Genomic DNA, 24,163 nt, shown 5'->3' with positions numbered 1-24,163 from the left:
GCACACGATAATGATGACACTTTTGATGTGTAATTAGATTTTCTTCGAAATTTTTTAAAAAGAATTTTCTGTGTCTAACTGTCGGTGCTGGTTAACTAAAAACGGTATATTTTTTAGTTTAAAGTAGGACTGTAATGTATACGATGACGACGTTCCGTAACAAGTAAATATTCGTCTGTCTTCTACATACAGCATATCGTGTAAATTAATTGACATCAAACGGCTTGATAATGGGCAACAGCGTCAGTTGCAGGAAACTGAGAGTCACAACTGGATGCCAATGAAGTGGAGGAAATTGTATTTTAGAGATGTATAAGATACAGGATATCGAAGAAATTATTTCTAACCATCACTTTTTATAGGTCTCTGGCATGTATTTGATGCTTTTCCCCTCAGTTCACTAGGGTGAGAAAGTGAAACGATTTTTTTAAAAAAAACATTGGTTGACCCTGTAAATCTCAGATCTACACACATGAAAAAAGTTTTGCATCACCTTGGTTCCGGAACATGTACAGAAAATTGGAATAGAGATAAACATAAACATCATTTCCCCCATTTTTTTTGCTCATAAAAACCAGATATTGCCTGTTGTACCACCATACAGCGAGAGCTTCAGAGGCGGTGGTCCAGAATACTGTAGACACCTGTACCTCTAATACCAAGTAGCACGACCACTTGCACTGGATCATGCCTGTATTCGTCGTGGCATACCATCTACGAGTTCATTAAGGCACTGTTGGTCCAGACTGTCCCACTCTTCAACGGCGATTCGGAGTAGATCCTTCAGTACGGTTGGTGGGTCACCTCGTCCACAAATAGCCCTTTTCAATCCATCCCACTTATGTTCGATAGGGTTCATGTCTGGAATACATGCTGGCCACTCTATCGAGTGATGTCGTTATCCTGAAGGAAGTGATTCACAAGATGTGTATCATGGGGGTGCAAATTGTCGTCCATGAAGACGAATGCCTAGCCAATATGCTGCCGATATGGTTGCACTATCGGTCGGAGGATGACATGCAGGTATCGTACAGCCTTTACGGCGCCTTCCTTGACCACTAGTGGCGTACGTCGGCCCCACATAATGCCAACCTAAAACAGCAGGGAACCTCCACCTTGGTGCACTCGCTGGACTGTGTCTAAGCCGTTCAACCTGACCGGATTGCCTCCAAACACGTCGCCGACGATTGTGTGGTTGAAGGCATATGCGACACTCTTCGGTGAATGGATCGTGATGCCAATCCTGAGCAGTCCATTCGGCATGTTGTTGGGCCCATCTGTAAATCGCTGCATGGTGTCGTGGTTGCAAAGATGGGCCTCGCCATGGGCATCGGGAGTGAAGTTGCGCATTATGCAGCCTATTGCGCACAGTTTGAGTCGAAACACGACGTCCTGTGGCTGCACGAAAAGCGTTATTCAACATGGTGGCGTAGCTGTCAGAGTTTCTCCGAGTCATGATCCGTAGGTAGCGGTCATCCACTGCAGCAGTAGCACTTGGGCGGCCCGAGCGAGGCATGTCTTTGACAGTTCGTGTGTCTCTGTACCTCCTCCATGTCCGAGGCGCCTGGATACTTCCCTTGATGAGAGCCCTTCCTAGCACAAAGGAAGGTGCGTACGCAATTGAACCGCGGTATTGACCGTCTAGGCATGGTTGATGTACAGACAACACGAGCCGTGTACCTCCTTCCTGGTGGAATGACTGGAACTGATCGGCTATCGGACCTACTCTATCTAATAGGCGCTACTCATGCATGTTTGTTTACATCTATGGGCGGGTTTAGTGACATCTCTGAACAGTCAAAGGGACTGTGTCTGTGATACAATATCCACAGTCAACGTCTATCTTCATGAGTTCTTGGAACCGGGCTGATGCAAAACTTTTTTTTGCTGTGTGTGCAACGAACTGAAATGCTTTCACTCCCTTAATAATCTCTCACTGATGCCCTGTAGCAGAGGCATTTTATGTGTGGATGAAAGTATTTTAGGTCATCTACAACCGCCAATTTTTTTCGTGTTCCATTTGGTGAAGAGATTAAGAAGATTTCAGGACTGCATATCATATTAGAAAAGGAATTTAATGTAATACAGCAGAGTAAAATTAATTAGTGAATGAAGAAGAAATGTTAATACAAAGTTTGGGGAATACAGGAATACTTTTTAACAGAACACTGTAAGTATACCAAGAATGACAACTCGTTTGAGTACTTTTTTCCGCACCCTCTGCATTTGAGTATAGGTGATGAATGTGCCGTTGCCTGAACAGGGGTATACATAGAGCATTCAGAGAGGAGAAGACATAAACGAGAAAGAAGTGTGCAGAGTTATCTCAGCAGACATCACGTAATGCTATCACACCGAAAGGAAATATGAGAATCAACGCGTCCTCCGCGACACGGAGGTTAATCGAAAGGGTGGAGAAGCTGTAGTCGGAAGCCGTTTCTCCGTAATTGTCGTCGTTAGTGAGGGAACTTGGGAAATTACCGAGAGGAGCTCAAGGGGTGACCCTTAGCGGTAGGAATGTTTGGCGGAAGTTGCCTTTCAATAGGCCAGCAGCCACTAACGAACTAACATGAGTCTGCGCGAATGACGCCGTTAAAACAGAAAAGGAGGAGGAGTAATGCTCCAGATGATCCACGGCAGCTATGGTCACGAAAAGTTCGCTGCAGAAGTCTTCCGATATTGCTTCATTTGATCGTTTCTTCCCAGATTTCCGCACAATAGGCCACCTACACACAAATGACGCAATCAGACTAATGCGCCGGACACTGGCAATAACTATGATCACTGATCCTACCGACAGCCTTACAATTATCAAATACGGAACATTTTCAATAATGTGAATGATTTCCTCTGTGAGATTATTTTTTTATACCAAACCAGTACGTTCAGTAGTAGATTCCAGTCTAACGTTTCTACTCCTCCCGCACGGTACATCGTCAAAGACTTTGGGTTTGTTATTCGTTTCGTCTGACATGTAAAGCACATGTAAATGATCTTTTCAAACATTTTACTAAGTGAAACATTTGGTCTTTTCTCATTTTTATATAAGTATGTATTTGACCAACAGAAATTCGAAGTTCTGAGACGCCTCTGCTGCAACAGGGGGACATTTGGCATTACCCGTTACCAACCAAACATTTTCCTTTATTGGTTTCGACAAAGCGGTCTCAATGAGTCTAGTACTCTATTAGATTCAGCGATACATCAATAAGACGTCGGTGTACCTGTGGCGCTCAATGCAGAAGCGTTACTGCTCAGCATGAACTCGACAGTTCTTTGGTACATTTCCGGAGGTATGTGGCACCTGACGTCTACGCCCAGGGCACGCGACTGCCGGAAGGTATGGGCCGATGTTGTCCACCCTCGAGTTAGCACTCGATAGTATTGCCGTTTTGTTAGATCTAGTTCAGATCGGGTGAATTTGGTGGCCATGACATCAAGGTAATTTCACTACCATTCTCCTCCACGCCCTGCAGCACATTTTTGGCGTTGAGACACGAACGTCAACATCTATAGAAAGTAGCTGAAGGATGACGAAGCCGGGAGACGAATAAGCGAAGAAAGTTCCACAGAGCAGTGTCTACTTGAGACTTCCTGGGAGATTAAAACTGTGTGCCGGACCGAGACTCGAACTCGGGACCTTTGCCTTTCGTGGGCATGTACTCTACCAACTGAACTACCCAAGCACGACTCACGCCTCGTCCTCACAGCTTTACTTCTGCCAGTACCTCGTCTCCTACCTTCCAAACTTTACAGAAGCTCTCCTGTGAACCTTACAGAACTAGCACTCCTCAAAGAAAGGATACTGCGGAGACATGGCTTAGCCACAGCCTGGGGACGTTTCATATCAGCACACACTCCGCTGCAGAGTGAAAATCCCATTCTGGTAGCATCTACTTGTTTGGAAAATACGGACAGGTATGTACGGCAAATATCAGGTAGGTTTTTGCCAGACAGTACCTCATTTGTGTCTTTTGTGGACCGGCTGACTTGTAACAGACAGTTACACACGTTATTATTTCATCAGTGACTTGTGATTCTCTGGCCTTTAGATTCATTATCCTTCTAACATCGACTGTACACAGAAGTTAAATTTTACAGATATATAACGCTGATGTGTGGTGCAACATACACTGCATCTTATTGTAAACTCATTTGTACTCGGGTTTTTCGGTTCTAGCTGGGGTACTTTACTTATGATCATTAATGGCTTGCTTTTGCCATATTTACTTGGAGCTACTAACCAACCAAAACACATACTGTTCCTACTAGCTACGGCTGTCAGTCTGCAAATGAAGTAAATACTGATGTAATATTGGTCGGTTTGATGCCCTGAGTCACCAATAAAAGTATTTGCACTTATACCCCAGACAACCTGTTTGTGCATACGTCATCAGCGGGCTCTTTGAGCCGTGTGTATGCCTTTAGCAACGGTAGAATATTACATACATTATATGAATTAGTAAAGACAATTATAGGACCAGTTGTTGAGAAACTATGTATAGCCTATTGTAAAGATAGCGAATTTCAGCTTTTTAGATTCAATACACTCTGGAATACAAAGAATTACCAATAACACAGAATTTACGATTGCCTTGAGAAATTACTTACTGACGCGTTAAAATACTTTGTGTAGCGATTAATGAAGAATGGTAACTAGTCTGATCCAGAATTAGAGGTATAAACTACGTTTTCATGGAAACACTACAAACTCAGTTTTAGACTGCTATTATTATTTATACTGTGCAATATTATTTAAAATTGTTTTATTGCCTAATTGAATGAGCAAATGAATGCGGAATGTATGTCAAGCAGGAATCATTGAACTTGTGAATAAAAATAGCTGAGTCTGTATGGGAGTGGTAATGGGATTGTATAGCCTTGATACGAATTACATACACTACATGAGAAAAAATAGTAACTGTAAAGCAGGAAGTTTCCGGTATTTTAGATAAACAAATTACTCCAGCCACTCACACAATTACAGATTGGATAAATTCGTTTTTATTTGCTTTTTGACGATGTGTTACTTTGTGCTTTTATGCAGATTGATTGGTTCAAAGTAAGTCAATAGCAGGTTAAGGATATAGAATTATGAAGCTGATTGGCTACAATGGTATTCGGCTAATGTGAGTAGAGGCCTTTGGCGCGCTTTGTTACTGAGAGAGGTGTTGACGTGTGAGTCGAGGAGAGTCAGTGATCAGCTCTTGAGACGAAACTAGACGTAGAGGGGAGCTCTAGGTACTTTAGTTTTAATTTGAGTGATAGTGATTCTTTCAGAGAATTTGGTTTATCGGTAAAAGTGATGATCATCCGCGGGTGATGACCACGGAAATTACGAACGATACGTTTAGTGAGTACTGAGAATTGGTTTCGGAGGATATAAATTCCGTGTGGCTTGCTGTGCAATCATAACCGCGTAATTTCAAAGGCCAAAAGTATTGATTTCTTTACTATCTGAGCCTAAGTATTAAACACCTATGTATTCTACAAACACTTTATTAACTAATAAAAATTGCGGTACTTTTACCACCTGGTTTGAGGTAAAACCTGTAATGTTGCTGCTAGAGGAAGACAAAGCGTGGGATGTAATTGTAAAAGGATAGTAAAAACTATGCTAATTTTCGTTAGTTCATCTCTGGAAATGTTCTCCAGGATAGGATAGGCTGGAATGGTCCGTATACAAAGTGCCAATACAGAACAGATGTTTCAATGCAAGGAAGTTCCTTCATTTAATAGTTATACCCATACCAAGTAGAATTAATATACTTCAGCAGTGCAACAAGTCAATTGTATCTGTGCAACCTGTGAGCACGTGAAATGCAGCTAATTTTTCGTAGATCTGAGGAGCGCTGCTTGTCGCCTCTGCACAGGCCTTGTTTTTGAAGAAGTCACTCAAATGAGTACCACCTTCTGTTGAACGAAGTAAGAACATAAAACCACACCGCTGTACACTCCTATACCTTGCAAAGCTGGTTGCATATGCGGAACATATTGGGTATAAGTGCAGATATTTAATATGTAGTTGCGTTGGTGTGTACGTTGTTTGGTCTCTGCATCGGACATTCTTTCCACAGACGCGTCACAAACTTTACGACCTGGTGTTTCCTGCATGGTTGTACCTGGGCTGCAAAGCATACGATGCCTTTCAATACTGATTTTCCGTTTTGCATCCATCAATTACATTTCAGTATCTGCCCAGCTGCTCGGGGGAAAAATAGAGATAAACTGCTTGCTTGCTTGTCCGAAGCGTACATGGAGACACTACCCAACATAAAAAAATACGACTTTCAATAACTATAACTGTTAGTCTCCAAATGACGTAAATTATGACTTAATGTTGTTCAGTACATCGTCCTCAAACACCAACAGAAATATATACACTTGTACCCGTTACACCCTGTATGTGGCTGTACTGGAACGGACAACGAGGACTGTGACCAACAAAACACTGCGACTCATCTGTGTACTGGAGTACGAGTGATACCCATGGCCATAAAATATATTTTCAGATCTCGATATTTGCTGTACATAGTCCTGCGCATGACCATGACTTTAACTGATCGAGGAATTTACAGCTCGATAAACCTCGTGTTCCCTTCGATCTTTCGAACGCTCTCTCTGCGCCGTTGTAGATTTGTTATGTACTGTCGGTTTTAATGATAAAATAACTGACTACCGTGTTTTCTAAAGGCGCAGGTGAAGTGTCACGGGTCAGATGTCATGCAACTGCACGAGCAGTCTCCATAACGTATCCGCTTCTGCATATCAGAAAACCTCGACCTTGCTCGAACGCGAGTATCGTCCGTCCAGCATTAATTGTAGGTCTCACTGCGTCCTCTGTAACTGAGCTACAATTTGGGCCGGAGTGAACAGGGATATGTTGCGTACAGCTGTGCTCCACATTAACAGATGATATGAACAGTTCAGAAAAATTCCTTGTTTCCATTGGCTTTTCAGCGACGTATCTGTAAGAAACACATTGAGAGCGTACAGAAATCCTTAAGTCGCCGAAAAATAAGCTATTCGCTACTTAACGTGACATCCTCTGACAGTCAAAATGTGTGGAAGAATGTTTTCTAATCGCAGCAAGATTCTGAAGCCGTTTACCATTCTATGACGCAGACGTGTACACGATCTCCAGGGTACTTTACCAAATTGCATGTGTTCGAGTTCAGTGTTGCCTCTAGTCATAAGACACCCTGAACGTTCTTATGGAAGATGCTCTCATCAGTAAAACCAGTCCACCCAGGATACGAGCCTTTGCTTGCATCTTCCACAAAAGAAAATGTATTCTCCTTGGTAAGTTGAGATTCGGTGCAACGAAACGGCGGACGCAGCAATCAGGGAGTTGAGGTCTTCCTGTACTGTGGAGCACTGCAACGTCTCTCTCCGTGAATTGGTCGTGTCCGACGCACGGCCTCATGTGTTGTAGGGAGGAAGGGCACGTCCCTGAAGCCATTTACCCGACAGCTGGGGACTTGAGCACTGAATTTGATGCATCCATATTTAGTGCTACAAATTTCATTTTGTTCTCTCGACTCGTAAAAATCTTTGTCCGGAGGATTAATTTGGTGGTGGTGGTTATTGGGATGTTTAAGGGGGACTAAACAGCGAAGGTCATCAGTCCCCCAGGATTAATTTGCTTATTTCTGTTGTGGACTGGCAAGACAGCCAATCCACTAGGACGGGAGGCCGAAGGGCACGCGTTTAAGCTCACGCAGGATGGCGTGAGGTCTGGAACAGGACTAGGTCTGTATAGTAGCAAAAATAGTACGTAGCTTCTGGAATACTTAACTTTAATCCATAATTGGTGAACATCGGTCTGACGGTACATGCATCACAGGATAAATAGCAATTGAAAATGGCGCCTTGCTAGGTCGTAGCAAATGACGTAGCTGATGGCTATGCTAACTATCGTCTCGGCAAATGAGAGCGTAACTTGTCAGTGAACCATCGCTAGCAAAGTAGGCTGTACAACTGGGGCGAGTGCTAGGAAGTCTCTCTTGACCTGCCGTGTGGCGGCGCTCGGTCTGCAATCACTGATAGTGGCGACACGCGGGTCCGACGTATACTAACGGACCGCGGCCGATTTAAAGGCTACCACCTAGCAAGTGTGGTGTCTCTCGGTGACACCACAATTTCCACCCGTCTTTCTCAAGGAGGAGCAATTGTTTCACAACAAAGTCGGCAACGAGAATCGATACCATAGGCATTAGCGAGCGCTCATCGCATCCACAGCAGCCAACGGCAGGCATTCCAGAATACTACGCTTCCCTCTCAGTGTAGCAGCTCCCTGACACTGAGGTGAGTATTGTGTCGAACGTAGAAGAGCCCCGCTCCACTCTCAGACCTCACCTACAGCAGTCAAAAACATGGTCTAGGACGGGAACAGTTGCTGTTTCTGAGTAAACGTGCTTTCGAAAATGTTGCGTTTTGTACTGAAAGAGAACAGTTTGTTAATCTGTGCACCAAGTGATGCATTCATAGTCAGTGACAGTTGTAAATTATAAACCAATCTTGTGGCGAAGAAGCGTGTCAGAATTTAGTAAATCTTTTGTTAATTACTGTAATAAATGAACTAATATTTCATGTGTTCTAGTCAGATGAGTCTTCCCCCAGCGCAGTAAAATTACCCACAGTTACGGTCGGACGACAGTAGCTTCTCGCTATTTTGTCGAAAATCGACATGTTGAGAAACATGGCTGTTGTACTTAAGGTTTATAATTTATATAAAGAACAGCTACCAGCCACATGTACGGTTTAAAGAGGTTTATTATCTTCAGACCATGGCCGGTTTCGGAGTTTTCTTTACAAATCCATCTTCAGATGGCAGATTACAAGTATTCTTAGTTGGACCTAGTTTTGTTTGTGTTATTCGTTTGCTGCACTGGGAAAGGAAAGTAATATTTTTGTGTCATATCGGTAATGGTATTTTTACGAAATATTTACTTCTTTTACAAAATCTAATTGCTCATGAGATGGTTTTTATAAACATTAGTAAACTTGCAGGTTAGTGTACTTACGAGCTGTGTAGTTCTGCCTGACAAAATATTCGTGCGTTAATGTTTTCGAACGCAAGCTTAATACACTTTTCAATATGCACTATGTGAGTGCTATTCCAGTCAATGGACGTCACTTTCAGCCTCATCATCTTAATTACACACGCAGCACACACGAATAACGTTTACAAAACGTGGCCCAGCTTCACATTACAAAACCAACAACCACAGATGTTACCATCAGTAACACATCCTGCCACCCGAACCAATATAAGATGGCTAATTTTCGGTCAATGCTAAATCGTATGCATAAAGTCCCCCTTACCCCCACTGAACAGCACAAAGAAATCAGCATAATCAAATCAATTGCCCAAAATAATGGCTATGATGCTTCAATCATAGACACACTCCCTCAAAAAACTAATGTAAAAATTACTAGCAATAAGTCTTTGCAACAAGCAACAGCCACAATAACTATGAAAGACAAAAAATCAGTAAAATATGTAGCTCTACCATATATAGGTCCACTTTCATATAAAATTTCCAACTTATTCAAGAAGAAGAATGTCAAAATCAGTTTCTCAACCAATAACAAACTCCAACAAAGAGTCATACACTCACTCCCACACAATAGCATACCCTACAAAAGATCTGGAATTTATAAACTCAAGTGTAACAACTGTCCTAAATTCTACATTGGCCAAACAGGTAGAGCTTTTGAAACAAGATTCAAGGAACACCTTGATGCCCTACGTCTGAGAAACCTAAGCAAATCTGCTTTTGCCACCCATCTTGCAGAAAACAATCATACAGTTGAGAATATAGAAAACAATCTGCAGATATTACACCTCAAAGACAAAGGTTTCACATTGAATCTCCTAGAGGAGATTGAGATTCATACACATAAAAATAGGTTCCCTGATCTCATTTTGAATGAACAGACGGAGTCAGTTAACACCCCATTCCTAAATAACTTTGAAGAAGCTTTCACTTTTTTAAAATAACTTAAGCCTAATATTCCATCAAAAACATTTAGTATACAGGCCCCAAAAACTGCTTATATGTCATTGAAAAAAAAAATGCGTAATGAAAACATGTGCATTGCATTTTATGTCATATATTAGAATTTATTTCCTACTATTGTAACAAGTAATTAGTAACACACAGTAATTCTGTACTACATATAATGTTTGTAATCTTATTTGTATGTAATTTTGTTTATTCCGTTTTAGATTAATTTCATACAATAGCAAAGAGATATTTTACTGTACCCATTTGACTATACAGCATCGGTAATTTAACATCGTTATGACTGTAAGCTCTTTGCAAATATTGTTCTCGTTTGTAATGTGAAGCTGGGCCACGTTTTGTAAACGATATTCGTGTGTGCTGCGTGTGTAATTAAGATGATGAGGTTGAAAGTGACGTCCATTGACTGGAATAGCACTCACATAGTGCATATTGAAAAGTGTATTAAGCTTGCGTTCGAAAACATTAACGCACGAATATTTTGTCAGGCAGAACTACCCACCTCGTAAGCACACTAACCTGCAAGTTTACTAACGTTTATAAAAACCATCTCATGAGCAATTAGATCTTGTAAACGAAGTAAATTTTTGGTAAAAATACCATTACCGATATGACAACAAAAATATTTCTTTCCTTTCCCAGTGCTGCAAACGAATAACACAAACAAAACTAGGTCCAACTAAGAATGCTTGTAATCTGCCATCTGAAGATGGATTTGTAAAGGAAAATCCGAAACCGGTCATGGTCTGAAGATAATAAACCTTTTTAAACCATACATGTGGCTGGTAGCTGTTCTTTATATAAATTATAAACCTACAGTAGCTTCTTCTGGGCACAACACACACTTCCTCCTTGGTCTTGTGCATTTCGATATACCTTCTTCTTTTGGAACATGTGTTTCTATTGCGCAGTTTTCTTGCTATGGTCTTACAAACGTTTCTGACTGCGTTGTTGTGATATCTCTGCTGAGCGCAACATATTAAACGGCGACAGCTGCAACCGTTGATCCAAAAACTCGCGGGAACACCACGTTAATTATTCTTTTCGGACTCCTTTCAAAGTCAGGGCTTATTTAGGTGCATGAAGATTGATATAAGTCTGCAAAAAGCAATTCTCTGTCGGATCCATTGGAATGAAATCGTGGCAAACACTAGTCTGACAACCAGGATTTTAATGCTGTTCTGAGGAACAGAAACGTTACACACATCTACAGCGCTCAAATAAATCGACAGTTATGCACCATCGCCCTGGTATTGGCCATCACCCTGAGTATGCCAACTCTAAGGGTCCGCCCTACAGTGGCAGTTATTAGGTCCTCCAAGGAGAGCGCCAGTTTCCATGTATTAAATAATAAACTTTATTTCTTCGAACCAGATTAACAAAATACCAGATCATGTTCATGACACCTTCCCATTTCAGGTATGGAAAACTCACATATGACGTCCTTTACTCTGCAGGGATGAAAGAGCTCTGTCCGTGAAGTTTGGTATGAGTGCCTCATATAGCTTCACTTAAATTTCGCCAACAAGACGTCGAATTTGTTCCTTTAACTCGCGATTATTTCGGAGTTGATTGATACACACACCAATGATTTAAGGTAACTGCAAAGGGAAAAGAAAAAGAAAAAGAAAAGAAAAGAAAGGTGTTAAGTCACATGACATTGGTAGCCAATGTAGGTCATCTGTACCTGAAATGTGGCGATCTGACAATCGCTGATGGAGCAACTCAACTATTTCGTGGAAAGTGCGACACGCAGCATTATCCTGATGAAACCAAACTCTTGAATGCCTGTGATACTGAAATGAAACCACAAAATTATTTTTTCATCGCATGGTATCGATTTCTATTAACTGCCACAGTTTGCCTGTTTCAACTTCATTAAAATAAGACCCAATGATATCGTTCACCGAAAAGTCACACCAAACCGTCAGCCCCCTTCAATGCAGTTCTCTCACATGAAACATGAAAGGATTTTCTGGCTCCCACAAACGGCGCAGTACTGGATATTCAGAAACCCATTTAGCTGGAACGGCGCCTCGTCACTAATAATGAAGTTCCTCACAGGACCGTCGTCTTCCGGTCGTCTTCTGAGAAACTAGTCAACAAAATGTCCCCTTTTCCCATGGTCGGCTTCTTTCAACTGCTATGTTAACTGAATTCTGTAAGAATGAAAATAAAAGAACGTGCCGGATAATTCGCGATAATGAAGAATATCGCATTCCCAGTTATTTGGAACGACGCACAATCAACGTCATTGGACTAACAGAGACCGCATTTTATGTAGAGATTGACTAGAAAGAGTGAACCCAGAACTTTCATCGTTCAATGTTGAACACGCTTCGTTAATATTTACAGTACGTACGTGGACTTTTCACTTATTATGCATTACAATCGCGGGAAGATGTCCCATAGGTACTGCATATCTTTCTTGGCCTAACAATGTATTTTTACTACACTGAAGAGTCAAAAAAATTGGTGCACCAACTTAATATCGTGTAGGGGCCCCGTGAGCATGCGGAAGTGCCACAACACGAAGTGGCATGGACTCGACTAACGTCTGAAGCAGTGCTGGAGGGAAATGGCACCATGAATTCTGCAAGATTGTCCATACATCCCAAAGAGTAAGAGGGGGTGCAGATATCTTCTGAACAGCACGTTGCAAGACATCTGAGATATTTTCAGTAATGTTCACGTCTGGGGAGTTTGGTGGCCAGCGGAAGTGTTTAAATTCAGAAGAGTATTTCTGGAGCCACTATCTAGCAATTCTGGACGGGTGGGTTGTCGCATTGTCCTGCTGGAATTGCTCAAGGCCGTGGACATGAAAGGATGCAGGTGATCAGACAGTATGCTTACGCACGTGTCACCTATCGGAGTCGTTTCTAGACTTATCAGGGGTCCCATGTCACACAACTTCACACGCCCCACACCACTACTGAGCTTCCACCAGACTGGACAATCCCCTGCTGACATGCAGGGTCCATGGATTCATGAGGTTGTCTCCATACCCGTACACATACATCCGCTCGATACAATTTGAAAAGAGATTCGTACGACCAGGCACATGTTTCCAGTCATCAACAGTCCAGTGTTGGTGTTGACGGGCTCAGGCGAGGCGTAAAGCTTTGTGTCGTGCAGTCATCATGGCTACAAGAGGGGGCCTTCGGCTCCGAAAACCAATATCGATGATGTTTCGTTGAATTGTTAGCACGCTGACACTTGTTGATGGCCCAGTACTGAAATCTGCAACAATTTGCGGAAGGGTTGCACTTCTGTCGCTTTGAACGATTCTCCCCACCCGTCGTAGTTCCCGTTCTTGTAGGAACTTTTCCCGGCCGCAGCGATGTCGGAGATTTGATGTTTTTCCGGATTCCTGATATTCACAGTACAAAGTGGTGGTAGGGGAAAATCCTCATTTCATCGCTACCTCAGAGATGCTGTGTCTCATCACTCGTGCACCGATTATAACACCACATTCCAACTCACTTAAATGTTAATAGCCTGCCGTTGTAACATCACTAACCGATCGAACAACTGCGCCAGGCACTGTTATCTTACATAGGCGTTGCCGACCGCAGCGCCGTATTCTTCCTGTTAACATATCTCTGTATTTGAATACGCATGCCTGTACAAGTTTCATTAGCGCTTCAGTGTATTAGTACATGCTAAGAAATACTAACTGCTCCGTGGTTCGACACACAGTATGGAAATGAGAGAAATTCAGCCGGAGAAACACACGGGATGTTTATGGAAACCGAATTGATACACAACAATGTGGCCTGTTGAAAAACAAATATATACTACACCATTCAAAAGCTTTGAGTTTTTTGAAGGACCCTACGACCGACTTCGTTGAAGTTATATAAATGCGTAGTCTGACAAAGAGAGAGACGAAGGTTTTGTTTGAACTCTGCATGTGTTCTTGATATTTCTGAAGTGAGGATGCATAGTGAAGAAGTGAGCATCACTACTTTCTCTGTCAGCTTCGGATTACTATCGCTATGTGCAGGCGGTAGTTACTTCTGCTGGGCAGTGGCGCTGGTAACGATCATTTTCAGTCCATTTTCCCGCATGTTCTTTAAATATTCACCGGATTTTCACTTTGTCTCTCATTTCTCGGCTGTCTGACGTTGAAGAAAAGATAGTTGTGGTATCTTTGTACCTGAAAAAATTTCGAAACAATAAAATGGTGTGAAGGAAAACGGTATCCTCTATGCGTCTTGAAAGTTAATCGTTTTGTTCACTCATAACTCTTCCTGTTGACGACAGTAATGGCCACCTTACTATTCGCTGTCTATTTTACATTAATTACTGTTCTGTTCCATCTTGGGTTTGTTTTTCTGACGGTGTTAGCTGTACGTTGTCAGTGATAAGGTTCACAGTTGAAGAGGTGGTCAATGTCCACCTAGTGAACGGACGGTTTGTTTTTCTGACGGTGTTAGCTGTACGTTGTCACTGATAAGGTTCACAGGTGAAGAGGTGGTCAATGTCCACCTAGTGACCGGATTCTCTGAATGCAATTCCAGAACAGCACAGTAAATCTACGAGGTGTGTTTCAAAAGATCTCGGCCCACCCATGAAATATTTGTCCTAGCGAAATGTCGGTTTAGCAACTAAAAGCACATTCCTTTGTTGTTTAAATACCAACTTTTATATTAATATCATTTTTTTTCAAAAATTGGCATTTGAGTTGTCCAGGGTTTCCCCTTTCTATTTCACTGTGGAAAAGTGGGTGGCGGAATTCAAGTGCAGCATCACCTCTGTGCAAGTTGCTTATCGCAGAGGAAGACCGGTTATAGTCAGCACAGAAGGTAATTTCATACAGTCCACGATATCATAATGGCAGACCGATGTTTGACAGAGTCCTACATTGTTGAGAGAGTGGACATGTCACAGGAAATAGTTGGGCACGTCATAAGTGTTATACTTGAAATACACAATGTCACGTGCCGACAGGTCCAAAGAACGTTGACAGCAGAAAACAAAAGCCAAAAACACGTTACGTCCGCCGAAAACTTGACTTTTTTGAGCCACATCCAGTGAATTTTTTCGACAGTGGATGAAGCATTGACTCACCACTTTCACCCTGAATTCAATATTTAATCGGAACAGTGAAAATAGCCCTCCTCACCCAAACCATGATGTTCAAGTCATCCCTTGTACGCTGAACTTTCCCATAGAAATTACATTACAGTACACTGTCATCTCTCATCAACGAGAAACCGGAACCTTCCATGTGACGTGCGATGTATCTCATTGTGAAGTTATTTTCACAGGAACGGAGGTTACTGGGGTAACTAACAGAATAAATCACAATTACATTTTATTCGTGTAACGCGGCACTGTTCATCACGAGCGCCACATATCAAAATGTTCAGAAAACATCTGTGAACAGCAGCAGATTAGGCTGTAGTTTCCGCGTAGAATTACAGGAAAGTTATATATTAAAGTAACGATGGTTTGTTGTGAAATTACGCAGATGCATTCCGTCGAATATTCTAACGTTATATACACAGGGGAGGACATATAGTTCGCAAGAATCCCTGTTCAGGACCGCCTATTGGCTGAAGCTAGTGTCAAGTTTCTTCACCTCAGCTGAATATTTCGTACAATGAGACTGTTGTACTATTTCATTACTTTGTTGACACTCTGTGGCTTTTGGCGTATATTTCTTAGCGTCACAAATCGTAAGAAGCGGCAGCTGAACAATTCTAGGTGAACTGTGTTGCTAGATGTCGTTCCAGACAGACCGTTAGAACTATTCACTACTACGTATTCATATTTTTAAGTATACTGTTTTACATTCACATTACAAATGAAGAGCATGAGAAAAAATGTATTCCAATAATTTAAGTGACTATAGATGCTACGTATCTTAATTCTGGAACCATTACCTTCGACAACATAATTAATGTTACTCAGGACGTTAGAACTACCCACCACAGTACTCGCTTCCCACTGAGGTAACAAAAGTCATGGGATACCTCCTAATATCGGAATTCCTTTTGCATACGACATCAATTCAGCATGGAATGAACTCAACATTTGGAATCCCCTGCAGTGATTCTGAGGCATGCTGCCCTTATGCCCGTCCATAATTGTCGAAGTGTTGCTAGTGCAGGATTTTGTGCATGATCTGACCTCTCGATTGTGTCTCATAAATGTTCGATGGGATTCATGTCGAGCAAACTGTGAGGCAAGATCAGTGGCTCAAACTGTCCAGAATGTTCTTCAAACCATTCGCGAACAACTGTGGCCCGATGACATGATGCATTGTCGTCCATAGAAGTTCCATCGTTGTTTGGGAACATGAATGAAGTCCATGAGTAGCCGCAAATTGTCTCCATTTCGAGTCAAAAATTGATTCTGTTGCACCGGAAGACCCAATCCATTACATGTAAACACATTCCACACCATTACGCACCCACCACTACGATGCACAAAGCCTGCAGTCCATAGCTTCGTGGGGTTTGCGCCAAACTCGAACCCTATCATCAGCTCTTAGCAACTGAAATCGCAGCTGATCTGACCAGGTCAAGGTTTTCCAGACCTCTAGGGTCCTACCAGGAGAGGCGATACGGCGTTGTCGTGCTGTAAGCAGGTCGTCTGCTGCCATAGCCCATTAAGGCCGAATTACGCCGCAATGTCCCAAAGGACACGTCCGTCGTACGTCCCACATTTAGGTCTGTGGGTAGTTCTTGCAGTGATGCTTGTTTGTAAACACTGGCAACTCCACCCAAACATCGCTGCTCTCAGTCGTTAAATGAGGGCCGTCGACCAGTGCGTTGTACGTGGTGAGAGTAATGCCTGAAATTTGGTATTCTCGACACAATCTTGACACTGTGAAACTTGGAATATTGTATTCCTCAAAGCTCTCCCATGCGTCTAGCTCTATCATTCCATGATCAAAGTCTGTTAACTCCCATTGTGTGCCCACAATCCCGCCGTAAAAGTTTTCTCTTGAATTACCTGAACACAAGTGACAGCTTCACCAATGGACTGTCCTTTTATGCCTTGTGTCCGCGATACTGCTGCCTTCTGTGTATGTGCATATCGCTTTGCCATAACTTGCTCAGTTGCTAGTTGGCAATAATCACTATGTGGACGATGGGGCCTATTCTACACCATATTTTAAATCTATGTGACGATGCTATGCTGATTATATTTATATGTTTTGACGATGCCATTATGGCCGTATCACTTTAGGACATGGTGTAAAAAAGGTACGTTATACCATATTTTATCTGTACATTTCCCTGATGTATGACAGTATATTGTGATACATATTGCTGTTCTATTTTAAAAGACACATTGCTCATTAGATGTACATATTTATATATTTTAGACCTGAAGATGGTCATCACAGACTGAAACCGGTCATCGTCTAAAGAATTCATTTGTGTTCAGAGACTGAAATAATAAAGCATTTTACATTGTTAATAAGTTCGCAGACACATAGAGGTTTATGTGAGTGATGTAATTTTTCAGTGTTTTAGAACTATTGGGCGGTCGTGCAGTTATAATCCCAAACAGTGCTACAATCTTGAATTTCAAACCAGGTAAAGGTTGATGTGCCCCGGAAAGAACAGACATTTTGTATTGCCGGGTCCTTAATATCGTGCACACCGTACAAGGTGCTGCAATAATTGTTGGTTTATAGTAAGTACATCGCAATCAATAGTGAGGTGATCAGCGCATTTACTAAACTAAATTGACTAAAATCTTTAAGATTATTTTTATAACGTTAAAATATGAAACATTAGTATGATACAATTTTCTCTACTCTCATTCACTCGCACTCACATTTTCACACACAGGTATTCAGTGGAAAGTGCACATTTAAAAGTGAGTGTTACAAGAAGCAGACAACAACTACACAAGAGCTAAAATGATATAACCGGAATTGTTACCGTCTGATCACTGGGAAAAAGTCCGCCCCTGGTAGCTCAGTGGTCAGCGCGATGTAATGTCATACCTAACGACCCGAGTTCGATTCCCGGCTGGGCCGGAGATTTTCTCCACTCAGGGACTGGGTGTTGTGTTGTTCTTATCAATATCATTTCATCCCTATCGACACCCAAGTCACCGAAGTGGCATCAACTCGAAAGACTTGCACCAGGCGAACGGTCTACCCGACGGGAGGGGGGCAGGGGGGGGGGGGCTAACCACACAGCACTTCCATTTACTGGAAAAAAAGGATGTACTAGCCAATGTGAGTATACATTTAAATCTTCTACCTAGTAAACATTGTAGAAGATCGGACATTGCATAGAATCTTAAAACCTGAATCACATTGAACCCAGCGTCACCTAATACTTAGAACACATCTATTCATAGGCTAGCTCATATCTTGACGTAAAATGCATTCTGTTAAAATGTGGCACACAGAGATCCGACCGCCACAATCAGTGGGCTTCGATGGGTTCTCTCACTGAAAGAGGAATCCATAGATCAGAGGAGTGTGTCCTAAGTGGAGATGTGTTGAGGGCACTATTCAGCACGTCAGCGGCTGCACGCTCGCCACGGCTAGAATGTTCCACCAGACACAGCGTGATGGCCTTCAATCGTAGGCATCACGCCTGCCACAAATACGAGTACATGACCACCTGTCTCAACAGTGAAGTAATTGTTCTAGGGGGAACGTGGAGAGCCCTCTAGCTTTCCAGCGTCTTTATTCTATATGATTCGAGCCAGTCTTACAATCTCTAACGCACAAGAAGTGGAACTGCATAACAAGCAACCTCATATCAGCTTGTATTTGACTCTGTATCCTATGCAAAACTAAAAGTCAGACAAAATAATTCCTGTGAATTAAAAATCACAGTGGCATCATTCGTAATAATGAAGTCGATATTCTTGGAAAAGAAGCCACAACGTCGTTAACTTTACATTAAAATTTGCCTTCAGAATTCTACTGGCTGGCCACGCAGAATGCCTTTCAGAAATGGCAACAGGGCTGGAACGTATCTCAGTTATTCGGGAAAACATATTATGCATACGTTGAGCCTGTTATTCTACTTAAACCACGTGGTTTGAATATTTGGCTGTCCAGACGGCTGATGACCGCAAGAAATTAGACCAGATCCGTTCTGTGACTGGAATAACAACAACGGAAGTTGACAACAATCACATCCTATTTGCACGTGCAAAATAGGAAGGGAACAGACAATCTGTTTTGCAACATTTATGTCGTCTGAAAATAGTTATCCAAGATGGACACCCTCCTGCACTCTCTGAGGAATCCTGTGTATAATACACTGCTTTCTAATTTTAACAGCACACTGGACTCGCATTCGGGAGGACGACGGTTCAATCCTGCGTCCCGCCATCCTGATTTAGGTTATCCGTGATTTCCCTGAATAGCTCCAGGGAAATATCGGGATGGTTCCTTTGAAAGGGCACGGCCGACTTCCTTCCCTAATCCGATGAGACCGATGATCTCGCTGTCTGGTCTCCTCCCCCAGACAACCCAACCCAACTTTAATTTTAACAAGCTGTCGAGCTATGATTGTAGTAAGACTGCAGTATTGGGAGCTATTTTAGCACTCATGTCATGTTAATATGTGTTTTATACAAATAGATAGTCTAACACAGGTTTCGAACGTTAGTACTGATACTGTCCCTATCACTCTGAATTTTATTTCCTGTTTTTGTGGTGTCAGTCTATCATTGTTAACCTAGCCTGTAAAATGTTACACAGTATGTCAAATATCATTGTTGTATGTTGTTTGTTCACATTTGTGTGTACGAGGTACTGTTCAAATTGTCCTATTGTTCCTCTATCTTTTTCTTCAAACTACCCAACCTTCTCATTCACTAAATTACATACATTTCATTCAACAGTCGGCTTAAAATGTCTTTTTTTAAACTTGTATACGTGTGTCTCATCTGCGTCAGCAACTTAGGTTCTTCACTGTATATCAAATACACTGGTGTCCAAAATTATAGCAACAAAAGGAAATTTTGCAGTGTTGCATATATTTCGCCACAAAACAATGTAAAGAATACAGTAGGCAAACTACTGCAACATGCATACCGGTGGACAAAAATGTTCTTCGTTTTTTCCAAAGTAGCGAGTTTGCACATTCATTCCGATAATTGGTTAATGCGTTCAGTACAGGGTGGGACCACCTCTGGCAGCAACACAGGCCTAAAGCGAGGGGCATGCTGCGAATGACGTCATCAATCTCATGTTGAGGCAGTAACGCACATGTTCCTGCATAACTGCTCGCAGCCTTGGAGAGTGATTGGTGTATGCTGCTGTGATGAAAGCCGTCTCCCTCGTGCATCGCAGACATGCTCTATGGGATCAAAATCGGCAGAGCGAGCAGGCCACGCCATATGTGCAATATCTTTCGTTTCGAAGAAAACATCAACCACCCGTGCTCTATAAGGTTGAGCATTATCGTCCATCAATACGCCCAACCGCAAATGAGGTCCCGAGATCTCGTCACGATACCTGACAGCTGTTAGACTTCCAAGGAGTGGGGTTCGAGTGATAAACATAATCCCTGCCAGCACCATTACGGATCCTACTCGACCTCGGTCTCTTTCCACAATGTTTGGGCCCAAAACTCGTATTCCACGTTCCTTCCAGATGGGAGTCCATGAAGTATCCTTCTCCAGACTAAATCGGGGACGATTTATTCTCGTTATTAAAGAAAGTGGAACCAATGGCCATTGAGAGGGAACAAGAATTCAAGAAAATACTACAAAACGACGTAAAAGACACAGATGAAAGGGAAAAACAGAGTGCACAAGTAATGATCGAGAAGATTAAATCGGAAGTGAAAGAGGGCGGTAAAATGCCCAAACACTAGCTGTGCGTGACTTGAAGCAGGCACAAGAAGTTAGACAGTTATCAACAACAGCGGTCTGAGGGGCGAAGAAGGCTCAAACGGCGATCAAGAGTTAAGGCAGCAAGGTCGCGAGATAAAGCAGGAAGTAGATAAAGCGAACACGAAATGCATCTTCCGTTATAATGAAATTGCAAGTGATTTCTCCAAATTGCGGGAACGCATGGAACAAATATCACCAGGTGATAGAACTACAAGTGGTATAAACAACTGCATACTACTATTCAAAACTGACAAGCACGTAAGCAATGGGGCGAGTTCTATAGCAAGTGATCCAGGCATTATGAGTCCGGAGTCAGTACCATACAATCTGTTGGATTGTATACGCAAACGTATGGACGAAACGTTCGATTCTAAACACTTTTTGTCCGTCAGAAATTTCCAGAACTACAGAGATAACGGAAATACCGAACACCCGAAGAGCTTCATTTTTCAGTTTGACTTCTCGCTACCTCCACAGTTGCCACTCAAGTACAAATTAGATTTTGTATGTGGGCACCTCGAGGGAAGTGTCGCAGAAAGAATGTGTACGATCGTGGCAACATGATCATCGCACAAAGAGGTGCATGCTTGGCAAACTGATGGTCGACCAAAACGCAAGAACGCATCAAACATGAAATCATTTTTTGCAAGGATCTGATTGCCTCAGTATTTAAAAGTCTTGTCAAATTCTTCGAGGCTCTAGTCAAAAAGAACCAGTTCTCGAACATCCTGGAATCTGGCACCACACCATCAACAAATATTGATTGGCGAATGTGGTAAACACATTGCATACTTTAAAAATATCCCGCAAAAATTAGAATTCACGCTAGATGAACATAGCACGATTGAAAGAAGAGGTGGACCTCATCATCGATGCAGCACCTGACAGAAGAGAAACAATTCCAAAGTAGGGCATGCCACAGAGATAGAACCTATGGTGTCAGCAGACACAGCAGCAAGCACCCACGCCCAACAGGTGTCTAGAACAACCAGCACTGCCACCAAACTGATAACAGGAGACAGTTCGGGCACAATGAGTTTACTCCTGAACAAGACAGAATACAAGGGGTTGTCGTTGAACGTCGCCTACCGAACGTTAAAAGGAGTCATCAACAGGGAAATCCGTGGGAATTCACCACATCAGCCAACTAAAACCATTCAAACAACATAAGCCTACTGTTCGACCCTCCAGGTGGCACGTTGACCACACCAATCTAGACATTGTCCTCTGTGAAGTCGCGACAGAGGTACACATACAGCAGGTCTCTGACAATAACGGCCCTTTATCGAAGCCTTACGCGCTTCGTTTGCCTCGATACATCACGTCGGGTGGATGTTGCGAGCTCACATGCCAGCTGCCGAGCGGTACTAAAGCGGTTATGTCGTGTCCTTACAGCAAAATAACAGTCCTCCCTTCTGAAGTAACACTTGATTGGTCCTGCCCTGGTATTCGGGATATGGTTTCAGTCTATGCTGTTGCCACATCCGAGAAACAACAGAACGATTCACATTAAGCCATCGGACCAAATCAGTTTGCGACTGTTCTGCCTCCTACTTTCTGTGGCCCTCCACTGAAACGTCTGGTAGGCTTTTCTGTGCCATACTGCACCGTCTGTGACTGTATACACAGTGATTGTGAATGTGCGGTTACCCGGTAAACCCTACCTCGTTTTATAGGTGCCCTGACGTCATCATTGGCATGGTTGCCTGTGACATGCCATCTTCCGTGCAGAACACGATCGTAAGGACATGTGGGTGACAGATAGTATGATTATATCGTGAATTAGACACATGAGGGGGAAACAGCGGTTTGTCGCTTTAATTTTGGACACCAGTGTATTTACAGTATAGCTGGTTAAATTGCAGACTCCTGTTATACTGAATTACCATAAGCCGTAGTATCCGGCAGAATGACACCTCCTCTCCCTGCCACTGTAGGTGCAAAAGAGTTCTACACGTACATTTACATCCATGCTCTATAAATCACTGTGAAGTGCATGGCAGAGGGTACATCCCATTCTTATATCTGTTCCCTTCATGTCTGGAGCACAGCATAACTGGCCGTAGGAACGCTTCTGTGTAAGCTATAATTAAACTAACCTTGTCCTCACGATCCCTGAGGCAGCAATATGTAGGAGGCTGTAGTACATTCCTAGTTTCATAATTTAAGCCGGCCGCGGTGGTCTAGCGGTCCTAGGCGCTCAGTTTGGAGCCGCGCGACTGCTACGGTCGCAGGTTCGAATCCTGCCTCGGGCATGGATGTGTGTGATGTCCTTAGGTTAGTTAGGTTTAAGTAGTTCTAAGTTATAGGGGACTTATGACCTCAGCAGTTGAGTCCCAGAGTGCTCAGAGCCATTTGAACCATTTTTTTCATAATTTAAGGTAAATTACAGAAAATTTGTAAACAAGCTCTCTCACAGTAGTTTTCGTCTTTCTACACGTGTCTGCCAGTTCTGTTTCTTCAGTATCCAAGTGACAGTTTTCCACAGGGCAAACAAACTTCTCTCCATCCGTGCTGCCATTATCTTTATACTTTCCATATCCGTTGTTAAGTCCAACTTTGTACAGGTGCCACCCACTTCAAACTATCCGGGCATATGGTTTTTAAGAAATCCCTTTTGAAGACTGCTGTTTCTTAGTATTCTACCAATGAACCTAAGTCTGCCTAATCTCTTACTGAAAGTATGGCATCACTGCATTTCATACCCCTGCAATTTATTACAGTTATCAGTATGAGCTGACGGATTCCAGTTGTGGATCGGTCATACTGTGGTCATAAGGTACAACATTTATTTTGTTTACTGAAGTACACAGTTATACATTCCTGGACATTTAAAGCAAGCTGCCAGTCCGTGTACCACTTTGAAATCTTAACAAGAGCAGACTGAAAATTGATGCAGCTTCTTCCAGACAGTTCTTCGTTACAAATAACTGCTTCATTTGCTGAGAATCTTGAGCCGTAGCGCTCCACCTGACATATCGCTAGCGGGCTGGTTCACGATCCTTGCATACAGAGTTGGGTGGCTGCTGGTTTGAGTAGTACGTCGGCAACGAGTGAGGACGTAGAATAGAGATCGGGCGCCGCGTTATGAAAGAGGGAGGAAGTGAGGAGCTTGTGATGGACGCGGTGAGTGGCCGAGGAGAGGAACCGTGCACTGGTCGGTGGGGCTGGCAACCTTCGCGTTGGCGTGTGTGGTGTTTGGGCACTGATATCACCGCTGGGAGGAGCGACAACTTTCAGGTACTGATTTCCATCCAGAACTGCTTGGCAAACCATCTGACCCGGTCCAGATTCTG

General features: G+C 42.7%; 1 protein-coding gene across 1 annotated transcript in view; it reads right to left on the bottom strand.

Annotated features, from left to right (window-relative positions):
* The window catches only part of LOC124622486 (acetylcholine receptor subunit alpha-like 1), a 957,741-nt gene that overhangs the window by 798,320 nt on the left and 135,258 nt on the right, over positions 1 to 24,163 (bottom strand). The window lies entirely within an intron of this gene.

The sequence above is a fragment of the Schistocerca americana genome, chromosome 7 (genome assembly GCF_021461395.2).
Source record: "Schistocerca americana isolate TAMUIC-IGC-003095 chromosome 7, iqSchAmer2.1, whole genome shotgun sequence".
Lineage (NCBI taxonomy): Eukaryota > Metazoa > Arthropoda > Insecta > Orthoptera > Acrididae > Schistocerca > Schistocerca americana.
Note: the sequence above shows the minus strand (reverse complement) of the source record. Positions and strands in the feature narration are given on the sequence as shown.